General features: G+C 56.5%; 1 non-coding gene and 1 pseudogene across 1 annotated transcript; both read left to right on the plus strand.

Annotated features, from left to right (window-relative positions):
- The first annotated feature begins 13,506 nt into the window (after positions 1-13,506).
- Positions 13,507-15,263, plus strand: LOC146861620 (18S ribosomal RNA; annotated as a pseudogene).
- Positions 15,264-16,129: 866 nt separating this feature from the next.
- LOC146861621 (28S ribosomal RNA) lies at positions 16,130-19,845 on the plus strand. The gene has a single exon (XR_014979482.1). It is a non-coding gene; the product is annotated as a 28S ribosomal RNA (ribosomal RNA).
- The last annotated feature ends 1,399 nt before the right edge of the window (positions 19,846-21,244 follow it).

The raw sequence follows: 21,244 nt of genomic DNA on the forward strand, positions 1-21,244 counted from the left end.
CCCAGGGGCTGTCTGAGGGTTCGATCACCCCTAAGGTCAACATCTTCGAGACCTCGGCCTGGATGCAGGACCGGACTCGATCAGGTACTCGGTAGGCTCGTTGCTTCACCGGCGGGCTGTCTCCGGTGTCCACGTCATGGACACACCAGTCGGTGACTTTGGGGACGAGAGAGAATAAGTCAGGGAATTGCCCTAAGAGCTGGCGACAGTCTTCGCGTTGCTGGGAAGTGAGGGATGGAGAGAGGTTCACTCCTTCCACGGAGCCATCCTTCTCCTCGGTACACAGGAGGTCAGGGAGGGGGTCTGACTCCTCCTCGGCCCCGTCATCTGTGGCCAGCAGCAGACTCCGTCCGCACAAAGTGGGGCTTGAGGCGGTTCACGTGAAGGACCCGAAGGGGGTCCCGAGGGGTCTGGACGTCCACCAAGTACAGAATCAGATCCCAGACCTGAGGCGGAAGCCGGGCTCTGGCGGTACGCGCTATTTTTAAAATTGCAACACTTTGTATTTTACTGTGTGGATGAAATAACTTGTCACTGCTGACCGAAATTTGCATCCTACCTTTTTGCCACGCAGCCGATTGAACGCTGTCGCGGTAATTGTTTGCCTCATTTCCAGCGGCCGACATCGCAGGCGTGCAAGCTAGCCACGCCCCCTTTAGGCCACGCCCCCTGCCATATATAAAGCGCCGCTCTGAAACTGACACTCAGAATCAGATCCCAGACCTGAGGTGGAAGCCGGGCTCTGGCGGTACGCGCTATTTTTAAAATTGCAACACTTTGTATTTTACTGTGTGGATGAAATAACTTGTCACTGCTGACCGAAATGTGCATCCTACCTTTTTGCCACGCAGCCGATTGAACGCTGTCGCGGTAATTGTTTGCCTCATTTCCAGCGGCCGCCATCGCAGGCGTGCAAGCTAGCCACGCCCCCTTGAGGCCACGCCCCTTCCTTCTCCTTTATTATGTGCCAGGGCAGGAAGCGCAGCGGACGAGCGCAGCGGGTGCGCCGTTTGCGCGCCGAAGGCGCGCCTAAGGCAAGCTCGTCTGCGCCCGTCCGCGCCTGGACCGTGCCCAGGGCCAGACCCCCTGCCAGTTCCGCTGATTCTACCCGCACGTGCTGGACCAACACCCAACTACATCTATTAAATTCCTCCCCCTGCTCGGCCACTATCCTCTGCAACCCTGACCATTTGGAAAATGTCCCTTTCCGTTGCCCTCAATGTAACTTCACTCTCCCGTCCTACCTACCTCGTTTGCCTTCTTATCCCACATCGCAGCTCTCTTCGTCTCACCACCGGACGCTGAAAGCAGGCCTGGTCAACTGCCGGTCACTCCCCCGTCATGCCAACGATATCTGGATGTCAATTTCCTCTGACGAGTGGGATATTTTATTTCTCACTGAGTCCTGGATCACTGATTCCTCCTCTCCGGATATCTATCTGGCCATCCCCCCAGGCTACGACATAAAATGCATCAACCGGGCTGGAGGAAAATCTGGAGGCGGACTAGCCGTCATCCTCAAATCCCATCTTCAGCTGACCATTACCAAACTTACCAACATCGGTATAATTGAAGCCATGTACTTCTCTGTATCTGACTCCGCGGCAGTTACACTGGCTGGCACCTTAGTCTACAACCCCCCAACTGCTGCCTCCACTTCTCTTACTGCACTTACCCACCAGCTGGCTGACCTATCTCTTAAACACCAATATTTTCTAGTCCTAGGTGACTTTAACTTTCACGTAGACAACCCTCTCTGCGTGAAGGCGAACAATCTGTTGGAAACCATGGATAGTCTGAACCTCACACAATTAGTCACCGGTCCCACTCATGTGGCTGGTCACACTTTGGACCTTATTTTCGCCAACTTTTCGACTATCACTATCCTCCCCCCCTCCCCCTTACTTGGTCCGACCACTATCTTATCCCCTTCTCTCTTGCCCTAGGCCGGAAATCTACCCCCCTGGCCCCCAGGAAGGAGTTGGGAAGAAAGTGGCATAAGGTCACATGTGCCACCTTGGACCCGGTATTCCACTTCCAGACGGAATACCTCTCCACTGATATTGACGGAAATGTCTCTAGGCTAAATACTGCCCTTATCAAAGCTATTGACACCATTGCTCCCCAGAAAATCATTGCCTCCACTAGATCTCGCCCCTCCGCCCCCTGGTTCTCCACCTCCCTCCGTGAGGAAAAAAGCAGATGCAAAGCACTCGAACGTAAGTGGAGACTAAACTATGACCCTGAAGCTAAACTTACTTACAAATCTGCTTTGAAAAAATTCCTCAAACAAAAAAAAATCACTATGAAAGACCATTTCTCTCTTCAAATTGCTAATGCCAAAAACTCGTCAAAAACCCTCTTCACCATCGTCAAAGACTTCATTAATCCTCCGGATAGGGCCACTCAGAACTCTGCGAGTCAGGCCCTATGCGAGGGACTCTCTGACTACTTCCTTGAAAAAATAAACAAACTCTGTATCTCCTTCCCTAAAGGGCTAGCCTCCCTGCCTCCTTCCACAAGTCCCCCAGCCTCTCCGTCCTTCCTCTCCTTCAATAAACTCACCCTGGACGATGCTATTAGGTTACTCACCCACTGCAAATCTGGCGCCCCCTCGGACCCTGTCCCTGCAAAACTTATGGGAGAGCTGGCTCCCTCGTTAGCCTGCTCCTTCCTCTCCATCTGGAACGCCTCCCTCCTCCATGGCTTCTTCCCTACCACTTGGAAGGAGGCTTTGGTGATTCCCATCCTAAAAAAGGCTGATGCTGATCCCACTATCTTCGCCAACTACCGCCCCATTTCCCTTCTCCCCAAACCCGCAAAGGTCCTGGAAAAAGCCGTACAGCTGCAACTTACGGAGTATTTGGAAAGCAACTCTCTACTGCACGACTCGCAATCCGGATTTCGGGCGGGATTCAGCACAGAGACGGCATTGCTGGAAGTATCGGAAACGATCCGGGAATGCGTGGACAGGGGCGAGGAGGCTATGCTGGTCCTCCTCGACCTGTCCGCTGCATTTGATACTGTCTCCCACCTCATCCTCCTTGACCGACTCAAACAGATAGGCATTGGCGGCACTGCCTTTAGCTGGATCAAGTCCTTCCTTTCAGGAAGAAGTCAGAGGGTGTTGTTGCGGCCTTTCAAATCGGAGGATAAACCCTTGTCATGCGGTGTGCCACAGGGCTCTGCCCTCAGCCCTCTATTTTTTAACATCTATCTTGCCCCACTGGCCGACGTTGTGGAGTCCTACAGAGTCAGGGTGGTCTCTTATGCTGACGATACTCAGCTGATGTTTTCCTTCAGAGACCACTCGGACTCCGCGTTCACCAACTTCCGCCAGTGCCTCAACAACATCAGTGTCTGGATGACTGATAACCACCTTAGACTCAATGCAGACAAGACAGAGGTGCTGTTTTTTAACCAGAAAAATCCCATCCCTTCCTCTTGGTGGTGGCCCACGGCACTTGATCCTGCTCCCTCTCCTGTTCACTCTGCTCGTAACCTGGGATTTCAGTTTGACGACTCCCTCTCATGCAAAACTCAGGTCAATAAAGTGACCTCTGCCTGCTTCCTGAAGTTGCGCATGATTAAAAAGATACTTCCCTATCTCCCTCTGGACTCCCGCCGTACAGTTACCCATGCCCTCATCACGTCTCACCTGGACTATGCCAACAGCCTTTATGCTGGTGCCCCCCAATATCTGATAGACCGGCTTCAGATTGTCCAGAATGCGGTGGCCAGATTGATTGGTAATATCCCCTACCGTCAATCAGTCTCCGCTTATCGTAAGGAACTTCACTGGCTACCGGTGGCTTGCCGTATCCAGTTCAAGATCCTTACCCTCGCCTACCGAGCCATCAACGGCCTCGGACCCAACTACTTGAAAAAACGTGTCTCAATATCCCGTTCCATCAGATCCCTGAGATCCAATGACCTCCGCCTTCTGATCTCTCCCCGTTTTAGACTCACTAGAATGGGTGGCAGAGGGTTCAGTGTTATCGCGGCAAAATTGTGGAACGCTCTGCCAATCGATCTTAGATTCTGTCCTTCTGAATCCATCTTCCGGGCCAGACTCAAAACCTGGCTCTTTTCTGGACTCTGATTCTTATCCTGCTGTTTCCCTCCCTGCCCTTTTCTCCTCACCTGGAGGTTCAGGTTCTAGCGCCGGGACAACCCCTCGGGGGTAGCTGTGCGCTCTACAAACTACATAAATAAATAAATAAATAAATAAATAAATAAAGTACGTGACCTGGCTCTTCAGCTCAACAACTTTGAAGGGCCCGGTCCATTTATCCTGGAGGGCGCAAGGTTTCACGGGGGCCATGACCCATACCTGCTGGCCAGGCTGGAACTCGACCAGAGTGGCGTTCTGGTCGTACCAGCGTTTCATTTCTTCTTGGCTCGCCTCCAGGTTGGCCTCGGCCATTTCTCGAAACTTCCTAGTCTGGTTTCGAAGGGTCAGGACGTATCGGAACACATCTCGGGGGGGGTCTCGGGGCGCCGCCTCCCACCCTTCCTTGACCAAGCTGAGGGGCCCCCAGACGGGGTGCCCGTAGAGTAACTCAAAGGGGCTGAACCCCAGGGATTTCTAGGGGACTTCCCGGTAGGCGAACAAGAGGCAGGGGAGCAGGACGTCCCACTTGCGCCGGAGGAGCTCTTCCAGGCCTGCGATCATCCCCTTCAGAGTCCGGTTAAACCGCTCTACTAGGCCATTCCCTTGGGGGTGGTACGGTGTGGTGAACTTATAGGACACTCCACATTGTTGCCACAGGGACGTCATGTATTTAGAGATAAAGTTCGTCCCGCGGTCGCTTACGGCCTCGCGGGGAAAACCCACACGGGAAAAGATCCCCATCAACGCCCGGCCCACCACGGGGGCGGTGATGGTGCATAGGGGGATGGCCTCCGGGAATCGGGTGGCATGGTCCACTAGGATGAGGATGAAGTGGAGACCTTGGGAGGTCCGGGGGTCCAGGGGCCCCACGATGTCGATCCCTACCCGTTCAAACGGGGTATTGATGACCGGGAAGGGTTGGAGGGGAGCCTTGCGCTTTCCTCCACTTTTCCCACTAGCCTGGCACGTGGGACAGGACTTGCAGTAGGTTTCTACATCTGCTTTCATTTTCGGCCAGTAAAAGTGAGTCACTAGGCGACTGTATATTTTGTCTTGTCCCAAGTGGCCTGCGAGGGGGACATCGTGGGCCAAGCCCAGGAGGAAGTCTCAGAAGCGTAGGGGTACCACCAGCACCCGGGCTGATCCTAGCTCCACCGACTTCTGCTCCCTGTACAAAAGGTCATTTTCCAAAAATAGCCGGTGTGTCCCAGACTGGTCGCCCGCGGCTTGGGCCTCTGCTTGCTGCCGGGGTCCGACCAGGGAGGGACAGGTAGCTTGCTTTTGGCAGAACTCCTCGCGGGAGGCGCCCCCCCCCCCCGTGGCGCCACTGGGCCAACTCGGGCAAAACGCTTAACTCTGCGATCTGTGCGGGGTCGGACGGTAGGGGTCCATCGTTGGTGACAGATTCTCCATGTGGGGAGATGTGGGGGACCTCAGCTGGGACAATCCTGTCCTCGTTGTCAGGTGCATCCTCGACTTCCCCCAGGGGGGGCAGTCGGGCCGCCATAGATCGGGTGGTGGCGCACACCCACGCGGGGAGACCCATCATCCCTAGGTGGGCCTTGCGCTCGACTTGCTGCCAGGGGGAACTTTCCAGGTCGTTTCCCAGGAGACAGTCGACTGGCTGAGAGATTCTTACGGCTACTTTGAATTTACCGACCACTCCACCCCATTCAAAAGGCACCAGGGCTACCTGACAGAGACTCTCCGTGTTGTCAGCTGCAATTACAGGGCAAAATACATTGGGGAGGATCTGGACTTTGTGGACTAAGTGGCTGAGGACACCGGTGATGCTCGCCCCGGTGTCACGGAGGGCCTCTACCTGTTGGCCATTGATTGTCACTAGCTGCCCATATATCTTCGTGTTGGAGGGCAGGAGGCTCCCAGGGACCATTTCTCTGTCTCCTAATGATACCAAGGCCATGGCGGCGGGTTCCCATTCTACAGTCTCCTCAATCTCCTCCCCTAGGGCTACGTTAGCTATCTGTCTGGCGGGAGGGGCTGTAGTGGGGACGCGCAGGGCCATGGGGCATTCAGGGTCATTGGCGTAATGCCCGGGCTTCTGGCAATGGAAACAAGTGATGGTCACCCGGTGCCCCCATCTCACGGGTGGACTGAATACAGCGGGTGGGGGTGCCGGGAAGTGCGGAGGTTGGCTTTTCGGGGAACTGGATGGGGATTCCCTCTGCCCTCCCTGGTTCCCCCCCTCTCTGGCGAGGTGGTCCCTGACTGGCTCAGGGGTATTCTCCTACAGGGCCCCGGGAGACCCGGGTGTTGGTCCAGCGATCCGCCTCGACAGCCAGCTTCCTCGGATACGTGAGCTTGCTGTCGAGCAGATGCTGGCGTAGCTCCACAAAGCAGTTCGCCGCCAGGTGTTCCCATAACATGAGGTCGGTTAGTTTGTCCAGGGTGGTGACTTTGCTGCCCTTAATCCACCCGTCGAAGGCACGGCTGAAAAAGTTCACATACTCCACCCACGTGGTACCGGGGATCTTCTTGCAGTCCCGGAACTGCTGGCGGTACATCTCCGGGGTGAGGCCGTACCTTGTGAGGAGGGCCTCCTTCATGTGACTGTAGGAGGTCTGCATGGAGGATGGGAGGTCGAGCAGGGTGTCTCTCCCCTCGCTCAAAAATCGTCCCCACAACCCAGCCCCCCAATCTTTCTGCGGGACTCGGTGGGAGGTCATGGCGACCTCGTAGGCCTTGAACCATTGTTGGATGTCATCGATCTTATAATATTCCTTGACCACATCTTTGGGGATGTGGACCTTCTGTTCCGCCTGTGGTGGTGCCCCCCGGTTCTCTGGGGGTTGATTTTCTTCGCTCCTTGACTTGAGCTCGATTTCTTTCAAGCTTCGTTCGTGCTCCAGTTGAAGTTTTCGTCCTTCGTGCTCTCGTTGGAGTTTCTTCTCTTCTAGTTCGCCTTGTACTCGCATCTGTTCCACTGCTAGCTTTTTCTCAGCTAATTTCAACTCGCCCTCAATTTTTAGTTTGGCCAGTTCGAGTTTGTGATTGTGACTTCTCTCTCTGTCTGCGAATTCTTCCGGGGATAGACCCCCGTCTGGTACGAAGCTTCGTACCTGGTTGCTGCTGCTTTCTCTTGGGGAGAGTCCAGCTTCGTCGTGGAGCTCCACCGCTCCTTCTGGGCGGGGGGCTCCGGATTCCACCCAAGCTTTCAGTGCCTTCTGCATATCTTCTTTGGTGTTGAGACCAGTGGTAGCGATTTTTAGTTCTTTGCAGAACTGCTTCAGTTCTTTGTGCATGTACTCTCCCAGTTGTTCCGCCTGGAACACAGCACTAGCATTGGTTTCTGCGAGGCTCATGTTGTTTCCTTCTGCCGTTTTTGCCGGTGGTGCGTCCGCTGCTTATGGTACGATCTCTAGATGATGGGCCCGAATCCCATCGCTTGCCACCAATGTTAGAAGGCGACCCCAGGGAGGTCAGGGAGATCACCTAAACACTCTGGGGCCTACCCTCGGGGTATCGTAGCCGGGCACTGGCGGGAGATTCCTCAGAGGGAAGAGTCTCGTATCTAGGATCGCACACACAGCGCCACACGACAAAGAGACACCACACGGTAGGTTCTTGGGAACAGATCTTTATGATCACCAAGGTAGATATGTACAAAATAGAGCTCGGGCTCAGAGAGTCTCGGTAGGGAAGGGGGACAGTCTTTGGGGGATCCGGATAGATGCACGGGCGTACCCAACGCACAGCTCACAATCCTTGAGCCGGGGGATACGCTGCGGTCCAGCCGGATCAGTGGAGTCTTTAGGAGCCGCGAGTCACTCAGCGGGGCTCAAGCACAAGTTCGGAGGTCTTACGATCTTCAGGGGAGCCGCGAGTCACTCAGCAGGGCTCAGCACAAGTTTGGAGGTCTTACGATCTTCAGGGGAGCCGCGAGTCACTCAGCAGGGCTCAGCACAAGTTCGGAGGTCTTACGATCTTCAGGGGAGCCGCGAGTCACTCAGCAGGGCTCAGCACAAGTTCGGAGGTCTTACGATCTTCAGGGGAGCCGCGAGTCACTCAGCAGGGCTCAGCACAAGTTCGGAGGTCTTACGATCTTCAGGGGAGCCGCGAGTCACTCAGCAGGGCTCAGGTGTTCCAAGGTTGCCAGGGAGCCGCGACCACATCAGCAGGGCTCTCATCGTTCCAGAGTCGAATCTGCCAGATAGCCCCAGAGCACCCCTTGATATAGGTGAGCTCCTCTTTGATGTCCGGAGTCTGTGTAGGCAGGGGTCTTAGCACCTGGGGGTCGCTCGTTGGAGCTTCCTGCCATGTCGTCCTTTGATCCTTTCAGGGTCGGGTCGGGAGGAGTCCCAGACACCCAGCAGGCGTGGAGCTAGCCCTCAGGGAGGCCAGAGGGCCGATCGAAACCCATCTCCCGAGGGGAGGTCAGAGGTGTGATGGAAACTGCTCCTCCCTCTCTCACTCTATGGGAGCGCGATGTTCCCCAGCCGGTGTGGCGCCTCTAGGCCGGGGTTGTGCTGGGGCTGGGCGGCCACCGTAGGTGCAGGAAGTGGGCACGCGGGCCCGGTGGTGCTGGGAAGATGGAGGGCACGAACAGGGAAGTCCGGGTCGGGTGTGTGTGGGTCCTGGTGGGCAGGACCGGCTAGGCCGTGTACTGGGGACTGAATGAGGTGTACGGGTCAGGGGGTGTGGCCAGGGGTCAGGGATGGCCATGCCACAAGGCCGGGTCTAACATCATTTGTATGTTTTCAAGGGACAAGCTAATAGCAAGGGAGCTTGCTACTAGGCTCAGGAGTTGCCAGGCTCCAGTTTGGAACATTTACTTTGCCCATCACATTTGATTCATAGCAGGTCACTTACATAGCAAGCATTTGAGCACTCCAATAAGTCACGCCAACTCCTGCCTGGCAGGCTATAATAATTCTGCTATTGAGCGTCCCTCCTGCTTTCAGCTGGACACAAGCCCTGCCTGACTTCCGTGTGCACCTTTTGCTTCCTCCTACATCAAGATAAGCCATCTTTGACTTCTCTCCGCCTCCTATGGGGAGGTGTAAGGGTTATACCTTGCCTTCCACCATTGGGGCAGCATCCCTTTAATTGTTCATTGATTTTAATTTTCGCACGCTTCTTTTAGTGTGCATTTCTTCGCCAGCATGAGCCAGCAGAAATGGAGGGTGTAATTGGCCTCAGGAATGGCTGGGCTCCAGTTAGAAAGGTTTACTTTGCATCACTTGCACAACTCTCAGCAAAGCGATGCCCCCTCCTGCATGCTAAACAACGTTAATGTATCTATTTGCCCATCTCTCCTCCTACAATCCTTATTAGGCCCAGTCTCCTGACGCATCTGTAACTTTTCTACCACTATTAGAAAACTTGCAACGCCACCATAAATAGTTTTTACTCAATTCTCTATCCCTTTAAAAACACAAATTAGGCGTGTTCACCTTCATGCCCACCTAGCTAGTAGATGCCCTGTTCCTAACCAAATATGGCTGAAAGAGACTTCTGGTACTGACATCACTGCTGCTTAAACGTCGGTCAGTGCTACGCATTTTGAGCCAGATGTATCAAAGAATAGTTTTGCGATTTTCAAATAGCGATTTTTAAAGAATCGCAATTTGAGAATTCCAAAACTATACCTTCCTTTGGTTGGATCGCCATCTAGAGCAAGTCAATAGGGAAGGTGTTGGAATATTACTTAGGTTGGAGCGCCATCTAGAGCAAGTCTAATAGGGAAGGTGTTGGAATATTCCTTAGGGAGGTGTGCCATCTAGAACAAGTCCAGTAGGGGAGGTCTTGGAATATTCCTTAGGTTGGAGCGCCATCTAGAACAAGTCCAGTAGTGAAGGTCTTGGAATATTCCTTAGGTTGGAGCGCCATCTAGAGCAAGTCCAGTAGGGACGGTGTTGGCATACTCCTTAGGTTGGAGTGCCATCTAGAGCAAGTCCAGTAGGGAAGGTGATGAAATATTCCTTAGGTTGGAGCGTCATCTAGAGCTAGTACAGTAGGGAAGGTGTTGGAATAGTAGCACGCAATGCTTTCCAATGGGGTGACCAGAAGGCCGGGCCGGCCTGGAAGTCCCGATGAGGGCTTGTCCGCCTCCCCGATCCCAGCCAGAGCTCCAGGAGGTCAGACACGGCTGCGCCTAGGGTACCCTCAGTCTTGTGGTGCACACGGGTTACCAGAAAGAGGGATAGCCTTCCTCCAGATTACTAGGGGCAGGGTATGCCGGGACACTCCTCCCGAGCTGGCGGTTCTCAACCGGGGACCAGATGGGCTTGGCCTGGAAAACACCTCCCAGCATCCGAGGCTCCCTCTACTGGCCCGCGGCATGGCAAAGTGCCCAGGACGGGCTCCATTGGTCCTGGGCAGTCCTCCTCCAGGAGTCCGTGCCGCGAGAGCTCCTGCGGGCCTCCCTCCCCATGCCTGCGGCCCAGCGGGGTTCTCTGAGCCCCGAGGAAGCAGAGCGCCTGAGCCCTCCCACGAAGGCTTGGGCGGGCAGATGGGCGTCCTTTCAGTCCCGGCCATCTGGTCGCAACTATACCCTCTGCCATCTGGTCACACGCAATGCTTTCCAATGGGGCGACCAGATGGCCGGGCTGCCCTGGAAGGCTCATTCGCCTCCCCGATCCCAGCCGGGGCTCCAGGGGGTCGGGCACGTCCGCTCCTAGGGTCCTCTGAGTCTTGGGGTGTGCACGGGTTCCCAGAAAGAGGGGTAGCCTTCCTCCGGATTACTAGGAGCAGGGTATCCTGGGACACCCCTCCCGGGAATGGCGGGGGCCAGATGGGCTGGGCCCGGACAACACCTCCCCTCCGTCCGGGGCTCCCTCCTCTGACCCGCAGCATGGCAAGGTGCCCGGCACTGGCTCTATCAGTCCCCGGGCAGTCCTTCCTCGGGCGTCCGGGCCCTGAGAGCTCCTGCGGGCCTCCCCGTGCCTGAGGCCCAGCTGGGGTCTCCGAGCCCCAGGAAAGCGGGAGTCCGTGAGCCCTCCAAAGGCAGGCGGGATCCCTGACACGAAGGCTCGGGGCGGGCAGATGAGCATTCTTCGGTCCTGGCTATCTGGTTGCGCCTTTTCCCCTCGGCCATCTGGTCGCACGCAATGCTTTCCAGTGGGGTGACCAGATGGCCGGGTTGCCCTGGAAGTCCGGATGAGGGCTCATTAGCCTCCCCGATCCGAGCCAGGGCTCTAGGAGGTCGTGCCCAGGGAGCCTCCCCCTGTTTGGCTGGGTTCAGGGGCTCCCAGGGGCCCTGTGCAGAGCGGCTTCCCCACCCTGGGCTCTGTCCTCGGTCCTGCCGCTTGGCAGCATGCCCGGGACGGGGTCCTGTGGGTCCAGGGAGGCTCCGCCTGTGCCTCTGGGCCTGGAAGTCCTGGCTGGGTCCTGGGGCCCCACTGGGCCCTGGGTTGAGTGCTCCAGCCCTGGGCCCCATCCCGTGGCCTTACGCCCTGCCAAAGGCCCGGGACCGGGTTTCGTCGTGCCCGGGGAGCCTCGCCATGCTCGGCTGGGTTCAGGGGCTCCCAGGGGCCCCGGGGAGGGTGGCCTCCCTGCACCGGGCTCCGTCCATGGTCCTGTCACGTGGCTGGGTGCCTGGGACTGGGTCCTGCGGTCCAGGGGAGACTTCCCCTTTGCCCCCATGCCCGGGAGCCCCAGCTGGGTCCAGGGACTCTGCCGGGTCCCGGGTCTGTTGCCCCAGCCCTGGGCCCCTGCCCTGGCCTGCCGCTCCGCTAAGGGGTTGGGACGTGGTTCCGGCATGCCTGGGGAGCCTCCCCCTGCTTGGATGGGTTCAGGGGCTCTCAGGGGCTCTGGGGAGGGCGGCCTCCCCACCCCGGGCTCCGTCCCTGCTCCTGCCACATGGGAGGGTGCCCGGGACGGGTTCCTGTGGGCCTGGGGAGGCTCCCCCTGTGCCTCTGGGCCCAGGAGCCCTGGCTGGGTCCAGGGGCTCCACTGGGCCGGGGCTCTGGTGCTCCAGCCCTGAGCCCCATCCCCTGGCCTGCTGCTCTGCCAAGGGCCGAGGACGGGGGTCCGTCGGTCGCGTGCAGGCCTCCCCTGCTTCACCTGCTTGTCGGTGTGTCCGCGGGCCCCAGGTCGAAGGAACCATCGGCTCCCCCTCACATCCCCCATGGCTGAGGCCCAGCTGGGACCCCGAGTCTCTGATGCCCGCTAACTCTTTCGTTGGGGCGAAGAGCGACCAGATGGCCTCCCTTTCGAGTCAAGGCATCTAGTCGCACCCATCCCCTTGGACATCTGGTTGTACCTATCCCTTTGGTCATCTGGTTGCACCTATCCCCTCGGCCATCTGGTCGTATGCTATGCCTTCCAATGGGGCTACCCTGGAAGTCCCGATGAGGGCTCATTTGCCTCCCCGATCCCAGCGAGGGCTCCAGGAGATCGGGTACATTCACGCCTTGGGTCCTCTCTGTCACCTCATGTGCGCAGATTACAGGAAAGGGGGGTAATTTTCCTCCGGATTACTAGGGAGAGGGTCAGTCAGACCTCCGTGAGGTCTGGCGATTCTGGGGAACAGGGGAAGGCAGAGCCCGGGCTTGCGGGCCGGGGCACCCAGGGGCCTGGGTACGCATCTGCCTTCTCTGCCCCTTCCCGATGGTCCTTTCCTCTGAGCCTGCTCTATCAGACCTCCGTGAGGTCCAGCTATACCGAGACAGGGGAGGACAGCACCCGGGGCCCGGCCGCCGGGGCCCCCAGGGGCCCAGGTCTGCACTTGCCTCTCAGCCCCTTCCCAATGGGCCTTTTCCTTCAAGACTGCTCGCCCTGGGAGCAGGCAGGGACACGAAGCCAGCATCCCCCACGGAGGGCGGCCTGCCATGGGATGTCCCAGCCTTACTCTGATCGATTGGGCACTCTTGGTCCATTTAGGGATGGACGGCTTGGCCAGCCTCGGCTGTTGTTTCAAGTAAAGAGCTTCCACCACGCATGGACCATCCAACTCGAGGGCCTGCCGCCTGGCGGGAGGCCCTTCACCCTACCCAACAGAGCGAAGGTCGAGCAGCCCCGGCAGCTCTTGCCCCCCAGTGGTCCGACCCGAGTGGAAGGGGTCGGGTGGTGCCAGGCCCTCGGACATCGGTCCGTAGACCCCGCGTGCCATGTCTTCACCCCGCTCCACCCAGCACATTTCCACAGCAGCTCAGAATGACCGTTCTGAGGGATGCCTCTGCCGCCAGGCCCTGGCACCCGTGCGTCTCGCCCAGGCTGCACCTCGGCTAACCTCTCCCTCCCAGGGAGATGGCTGGGCCCGCCGGTGCCCATGCGACTGCACCGCTCCACACTCTTCCAGCAAGCCCTACCGCCCAGGCGGGCGGGCTCCTTCCCCCAAAAGGCTCCCAAGAGGGAGGGGTGTGTGAAGGTTATTTGGTCAGGGAGATGGGCACGCGGCCCCCTAAACCAACCCCGTCAGCAGGTGCGGCTACCTCGTTGATCCTACCAGTAGCATATACTTGTCTCAAAGATTAAGCTATGCATGTGTAAGTACACACGGCAGAGTACAGTGAAACTGCGAATGGCTCATTAAATCAGTTATGGTTCCTTTGATCGCTCCATCTGTTACTTGCATAACCGTGGTAATTCTAGAGCTAATACATGCCGACAAGCGCTGACCTCCTGGGATGCGTGCATTTCTCAGACCAAGACAAAAAAGGGACTTGCCCAGCCGCTTTGGTGACTCTAGATAACCTCGGGCCGATCTCACGTCCCCATGACGGCGACGATACATTCGGATGTCTGCCCTATCAACTTTCGATGGTACTTTCTGTGCCTACCATGGTGATCCCGGGTAATGGGGAATCAGGGTTCGATTCCGGAGAGGGAGCCTGAGAAACGGCTACCACATCCAAGGTGCGCAAATTACCCACTCCCGACTCGGGGAGGTAGTGACGAAAAATAACAATACAGGACTCTTTTGAGGCCCTGTAATTGAAATGAGTACACTTTAAATCCTTTAACGAGGATCCATTGGAGGACAAGTCTGGTGCCAGCAGCCGCGGTAATTCCAGCTTCAATAGCGTATATTAAAGTTGCTGCAGTTAAAAAGCTCGTAGTTGGATCTTGGGATCGAGCTGGCAGTCCGCTGCGAAGCGACCTACCACCTGTCCCAGCCCCTGCCTTTTGGCGCCCCCTTGATGCTCTTGACTGAGTGTCCTGGGGGTCCGAAGCGTTTACTTTGAAAACATTTTGGGTGTTCAAAGCAGGCCGGTCAACTGAATACTTCAGCTAGGAATAATGGAATAGGACTCTGGTTCTATTTTGTTGGTTTTCGGAACTGGGGCCATGATTAAGAGGGACGGCTGAGGGCATTCGTGTTGTGCCGCTAGAGGTGAAAATCTTGGACCGGCGCAAGATGAACCAAAGCAAAAGCATTTGCCAAGAATGTTTTCATTAATCAAGAAGGAAAGTTGGAGGATCGAAGACGATCAGATACCGTCGTAGTTCTGACCATAAACAATGCCGACTAGCGATCCGGCGGCGTTATTCCCATGTCCCGCCGAGCAGCTTCCGGGAAACCAAAGTCTTTGGGTTCCGGGGGAGTATGGTTGCAAAGCTGAAACTTAAAGGAATTGACGGAAGGGCACCACCAGGAGTGGAGCCTGCGGCATAATTTGACTCAACCCGGGAAACCTCACCCGGCCCGGACACGGAAAGGATTGACAGATTGATAGCTCTTTGTAGATTCTGTGGGTGGTGGTGCATGGCCGTTCTTAGATGGTGGAGCGATTTGTCTGGTTAATTCCTATAACAAATGAGACTCCTCCATGCTAACTAGTTACGGGACCCCCAGCGGTCGGTGTCCAACTCCTTAGAGGAACAAGAGGCGTTCAGCCACATGAGATCAATCAATAACAGGTCTGTGATGCCCTTAGATGTCCGGGCTGCACGCGCGCTACACTGAACGGATCAGCTGAACCCCGTTCGTGATAGGGATTGGGGATTGCAATTATTTCCCATGGATAAGGAATTCCCAGTAGGTGCGGGTCATAGGCTCATGTTGATTAAGTCCCTGCCCTTTGTACACACCGCCCGTCGCTACTATCGATTGGATGGTTTAGTGAGGTCCTCGGATCGGCCCCGCCGGGGTCAGCAAAGGCCCTGGCAGAGCGCTGAGAAGACGATCAAACTTGACTATCTAGAGGAAGTAAAAGTCGTAACAAGCTTTCCGGAAGGATCATTAATTGCAGAGCAGCCCGAATGATCGACAGCGCCAGCCCGAAGCCCTCAGCTGCCTCCTGCAAGCACACACCGTAGGCACAGGGCCCTGCCCTCGCGTGCCCCAGCCGGCAGAGCGGTCTGCGACCGCATGGGGCTCCTGGGTGAGGACCGGGACTTCGGCAGGCCTCTTCCCCCGGGGAGGGCCCGACCGACACACGAGGGACCGGGGAAGGTGGGCAGCCCCATCTCCTGTCCCTTTCCAGGGAGGGCTCAACATAGGCCCGACCGAGACGGAACCCACGCTCACCCGGCACGATCCCCCCACGGTGTAGGGGGGAACCGAATGGCAGTGCCTCCCCAGGCTGGTACCACCCCCCTCGAAAGGCCCTTCCACCGGCTGTCCACCGGCTGACCACCCGCACCCGAGTCCCAGCCCGACAGGGCTCCGTACCACCGAGGAGCGTCCCTTCTCGGGTGGCAGGAGAAGGAGCCGAGGGACTGCGAGGGGACCCCGGCTCGGAATGGGTAAGCCACCTGGCTTTTCCCTTCCAGAGCCTCTGACCCAGGCGAGGGTGGGGTGGGCTAGTCGCCAGCCTGCCGGCATGGCTCGGGCTACTCAGTGATGAACGACTGATGTGCAGGTGGGGTGGCCCTCTGTCATTGCCAGGTACCCGGTTTGACCCAGTCCCGTGCGACTGAGCCGAGGGGTTTGAAGACTTACGCGGTCCCTCCTGGGTTACTCTGGGAGCCCTCTTCCTCGCGAGAGAGTGGGTGGGGGGGACTCCCTGGCCGAGCGCCTGGTAATGTTTTTTCTCCCAAATGGTGCAGTCTGACTCCCAGAGGGGAAGCTTTGAACGGGGCTGTCTCGCCACATGGGCGGTGGATGGGCGGCGTCACATTCCTCCTATCACACTTTTGAATTTAACATATTACTAAGCAGAGGAAAAGAAACTAACCAGGATTCTCCCAGTAATGGCGAATGAAGAGGGAAGAGTTCAGCGCTGAATCCCCGCCCAGCAGCGGGGAATCTGGCGTACAGAAGACCGACTCCCCGGCGTCTGATCGAGGCTCACCCCATGGACCCTGTTAGGCTGGTAGCAGCACCCGGCGCGCCAGGATCGGGTCTTCTTGGAGTCGGGTTGTTGGGAATGCAGCACAAAGCAGGTGGTAAACTCCATCTGAGGCTAAATACGGGCGCAAGACCGATAGCCAACAAGTACCGTAAGGGAAAGTTGAAAAGAACTTTGAAGAGAGAGTTCAAGAGGGCGTGAAACCATCAAGAGGTAAATGGGTAGGGTCCGTGCAGTCAACCCGGAGGATTTAACACGGTGGGAAGGTCAGTGGCCCGGGAGTTCCAGATACCCTCTGCGGGACCGGTGCTTGGACCTTACCCGGCCCCCGCAGGGTGCTTTTCCTCCGCGTTGATGCGTCGCGAACGGCTCCGGGTCAGCTAGGAAGGCTTCAGGGTGGCAGGTGGCCCTCTGCTCTGGCGGAGGGTGTTACAGCCCCCCTGGCAGCAGCTTTGCCGTGTCCGTGGGGCCGAGGAAGATTTGACTGCCTCTGCGCCCTCCTGTGGGCACGTGCTCCCTCGGGGTGCCCCGGGGCAGGGAAGGGGGGACGGAGCCCCCTGCTCCCAGTGCGACTGTCGACTGGGGCGGACTGTTCTCAGTGTGCCCCGACCGCAGTGCGCTGCCAGGCGGGGAGGCCCACGCCAGGCACCAGGGGTCTGCGGCAATGTCGGTTACCCATCTGACCCTTCTTAAAGCAAGGTCCAAGGAGTCTAACACGTGCATGAGTCGGAGGACTGAGCGAAACCCAGTGGCGCAATGAAGGTGAGGGCCGTCACACGCCAGCTGAGCTGGGATCCCACCGCGCTTCCAGTGGCGGGCGCACCACCGGCCCGTCTCGCCCTCTCCGTCGGGGAGGTGAAGCATGAGTGTGCGTGATAGGACCCGAAAGATGGTGAACTAAGCCTGGGCAGGGCGAAGCCAGAGGAAACTCTGGTGTGGAGATCTGTAGCGGTTCTGATGTGCAAATCGGTCATACGATCTGGGTATAGGGGCAAAAGACTAATCGAGCCATCTAGTAGCTGGTTCCCTCCGAAGATTCCCTCAGGATAGCTGGCGCTCAAAGCCACCAGTTTGATCTGGTAAAGTGAATGATTAGAGGTCTTGGGGCTGAAACGATCTCAACCTGTTCTCAAACTTTAAATGGGTAAGAAGCCCGGCTCACTGGCGTGAAGCCGGGTATGGAATGCTAGTGCCTAATGGGCCACTTTTCGTAAGCAAAACTGGCGCTGTGGGATGAACCAAATGGCGGGTTAAGGCACCCGATGCCGAGGCTCATCAGACCCCAGAAAAGGTGTTGGTTGATATAGACAGCAGTACGGTGGCCATGGAAGTTGGAATCTACTAAGGAGTGTGTAACAACTCGCCTGCTGAATCAACTGGCCCTGAAAATGGATAACGCTGTAGCGTCGGGCCCATACCCAGCTGGCGCTGGGAGCTGCGGGGGCTAAGCCACGATGAGTAGGAGGGCCGCTGTGGTGCCCACAGAAGCCCAGGCGAGGGCCTGGGTCGAGCCACAGCAGGTACAGATCTTGGTGGTAGTAGCAAACATTCAAACGACGTGGAGAGGGGTTTCATGTGAACAGCAGTTAAACATGGGTCAGTCGGTCCTAAGAGATGGGCGAGCAACGTTCAGAAGGGGCGGTCGATGGTCTCCGTTGCCCTGAGCCAATCGAAAGGGAGTCGTGTTCAGATACCCAAATCCGGAGTGGCGGAGACGGGCACCCTCACGACGTCCAGTGTGGTAACGCAAACGATCCCGGAGAAGCCGGCGGGAGCCCCGGGGAGAGTTCTCTTTTCTTTGTGAAGGGGGGGTGCCCTGGAATAGGTTTGCCCCGAGAGAGGGGCCCGAGCCTTGGAAAGCATCGCGGTTCCGGCAGCGTCCGGTGAGCTCTCACTGGTCCTTGAAAATCTGGGGGAGATGGCGTAAATCTCGTGTCGGGCCGTACCCATATCTGCAGCAGGTCTCCAAGGTGAACAGCCTCTGGCATGTTGGAACAATGTAGGTAAGGGAAGTCAGTAAGTCAGATCCGTAACTTTGGGTTAAGGATTGGTTCTAAGGGCTGGGTTGGTCGGGCTGGGGTGTGAAGCGGGGCTGGGCGCGTGCAGCAGCTGGATGAGGCGCCTCCCTCCGGGGTGAGGGTGACTTTGGACATGAGCCAGGCCCTTCCTGTGGATTGCTCCAGCTGTGGTGGTTGCCTCTTCCCGTGCCCCCTCCCCAGGGGTGCGGGGCCAGCATTCTGCCTCGGCCGGCGCCTGGCAGCTGACTTAGAACTGGTGTGGACCAGGGGAATCCAACTGTTTAAGTACAACAAAACATCGCGAAGGCCCGAGGCGGGTGTTGACGCGATGTGATTTCTGCCCAGTACTCTGGGTAAACGGTGGGAGTAACTATGACTCTATTAAGGTAGCCAAATGCCTCGTCATCTAATTAGTGATGCGCATGAATGGATGAACGAGATTCCCCCTGTCCCTAACTACTATCTAGCGAAACCACAGCCAAGGGAAAGGGCTAGGCAGAATCAGCGTAGAAAGAAGACCGTGTTGAACTTGACTCTAGTCTGGCACTGTGAAGAAACATGAGAGGTGTAGGTTAAGTGGGAGGCCCTCGGGCTGCCGGTGAAATACCACTACTCTTATCGTTTTTTCAACTACCCAGTGAGGCGGGGGCTGAGCCCTGTGGGGCTCTCGCTTCTGGCTCCAAGCGCCCGTCGCCCGCCCGGCACGATCCTTCTCCCGGGACAGTGGTAGGAGGGGAGTTTGACTGGGGAGGTACACCTGTCAAACGATAATGCAGGTGTCCTAAGGTGAGCACAGGGAGGAGAGAAACCTGACGTGGAGCAGAAGAGCAAAAGCTCGCTTGATCTCGATTTTCAGTATGAATACGGATCATGAAAGCGGGGCCTCGCGATCCTTCTGACTTTTTGGGTTTCAAGCAGGAGGTGTCAGAAAAGTTACCACAGGGATAACTGGTTGTGGCGGCCAAGCGTTCATAGCGGCATCCCTTTTTGATCTTTCGATGTCAGCTCTTCCTTTCATTGTGATGCAGAAAATGGATTGTTACTAATAGGGAATGTGAGCTGGGTTTAGACCGTTGTGAGACAGGTTAGTTTTACCCTACTGATAATGTGTTGTTGCAATAGTAATCCTACACAGTACGAGAGGAACCGCAGGTTCAGCCATTTGGTGAATGTTCTTGGCTGAGGAGCCTATGGGGCGAAGCTACCATCTGTGGAATTATGACTGAACGCCTCGAAGTCAGAATCCCCCCTATATGGTAACGATACCGCAGTGTCGTTGAGCCTCGATTGGCCTGGGATAGCTGGCCTCTCTCGGGGGGGGGCGGTGCATAGAGCCGCTCACTTGGGGACCGGAGCGCAGATGGAAGGGGGCCGCCCTTTGTGCACCGCATGTTCGTGGGGCACCCGGTGCTAAATCATTCGTAGACGACCTGATTCTGGGTCAGGGTTTTGAAAGTAGCAGAGCAGCTACCTCGCTGCGATCTATTGAAAGTCATCTTCTGAGACAAGCTTTTGTCTCTACGTGCATGGGCGCCCACAGACACCCTCCTCTATCACATCCAGGGATGGGTCCCTCTGCTGCCGGGCTGGTGAGAGGGATGCGGAGGGAGTAATGTGGGCCTGCGGGAGGCCACCTCCATCATGTGTTTTCCTGCATGGGGGCCTTCCCCTCCCACTCCTGCCCCACCGGGTTGTGGGGATGGGGCCACCATCCCTTGCAGTTCGGCAGGTTGACCAGATGGCCTGGGCCGGCCGGCCTCCCCTTCCCACTGCTCCCACACAAGTCGAGCAAGGAGGCGAGCAGCAGCCCCAGGGAAGGAGCCTCCCGAGCGACTGCCTCCGAGCACATGGCCACCCTCGCCAGACTGCAAGGGCGACTGGCTATGGCACCCTCCCAGGCCATCTGGGCGCTGGGTCATCCCAGGCCATCTGGACGCCTGGCTGCATAACCAGATGGCCCTGCCGGCTGGGTGACCAGATGGCCCTGCCAGCCGGGTGACCAGATGGCCCTGCAGGCCAGAGGCAACCAGATGGCCCTGTGGGCCAGGCGACCAAAATCAAGCATCACATTTCTAAAGGCAGACTTGTGTTAATGGACACTGAGTATTATGAAAGTAAAGTTTTGGAACACATCAATAATAAGGAGATCTATGGAAGTTTAACTGAGGACCCTACCATTGAAATTTCCAAAACTCTCAACTTAATTTTAGACCAAGCAGAGGAATTACACTGGATTGATTCACCAACCAAAAAATACCTCAGTTCTCAATTTCCACGGAGACCCAAAATGTATCTACTACCTAAAATTCATAAAAGCTTGGTCATCCCTCCGTTAGACCAATTGTTTCTGGATGTGATTCTATATTCGAGAAACCAGGACGCTACATTGACGCTTTTCTTCAGCCTTTTGTACAGAGTTGGAAAAATTACATAGAAGACACCACGGATTTCTCACGAAGTTTGCAGACGATCAAAAATCAATCCACGGAGAATTGGATTTTGTGCACCATTGACGTGGTAGCACTTTACACGTCCATACCACACGCTAACGGACTTGAAGCAGTAGAATGGGCTTTACTCAGACAAGAAAACTTGAACATACCGAAATGTTTTATTTTACAACTAGTGGAATTCTGCTTACAGAATAGCTACTTCAATTGGAATGGGAAGTTTAACATACAGTTAAATGGAACTTCCATGGGTTTTCCGGGAGCACCAGTCTATGCCAATACATACATGGCCAAATTTGAAAATGACTACATTCTGTCAGATCTCACATGGCAAGAAGGTTTGATATTCTTCCGACGATTCATAGACGACATCTTCCTCATTTGGAACAAATCAGAACCAGCTTTGATTAACAACATACTAACATTAAATTCCATAGACCCCAGAATACAATTTACTTACACCAT

The sequence above is a fragment of the Triturus cristatus genome, chromosome 3_1 (assembly GCF_964204655.1).
Source record: "Triturus cristatus chromosome 3_1, aTriCri1.1, whole genome shotgun sequence".
In the NCBI taxonomy this organism is placed as follows: Eukaryota; Metazoa; Chordata; class Amphibia; order Caudata; family Salamandridae; genus Triturus; species Triturus cristatus.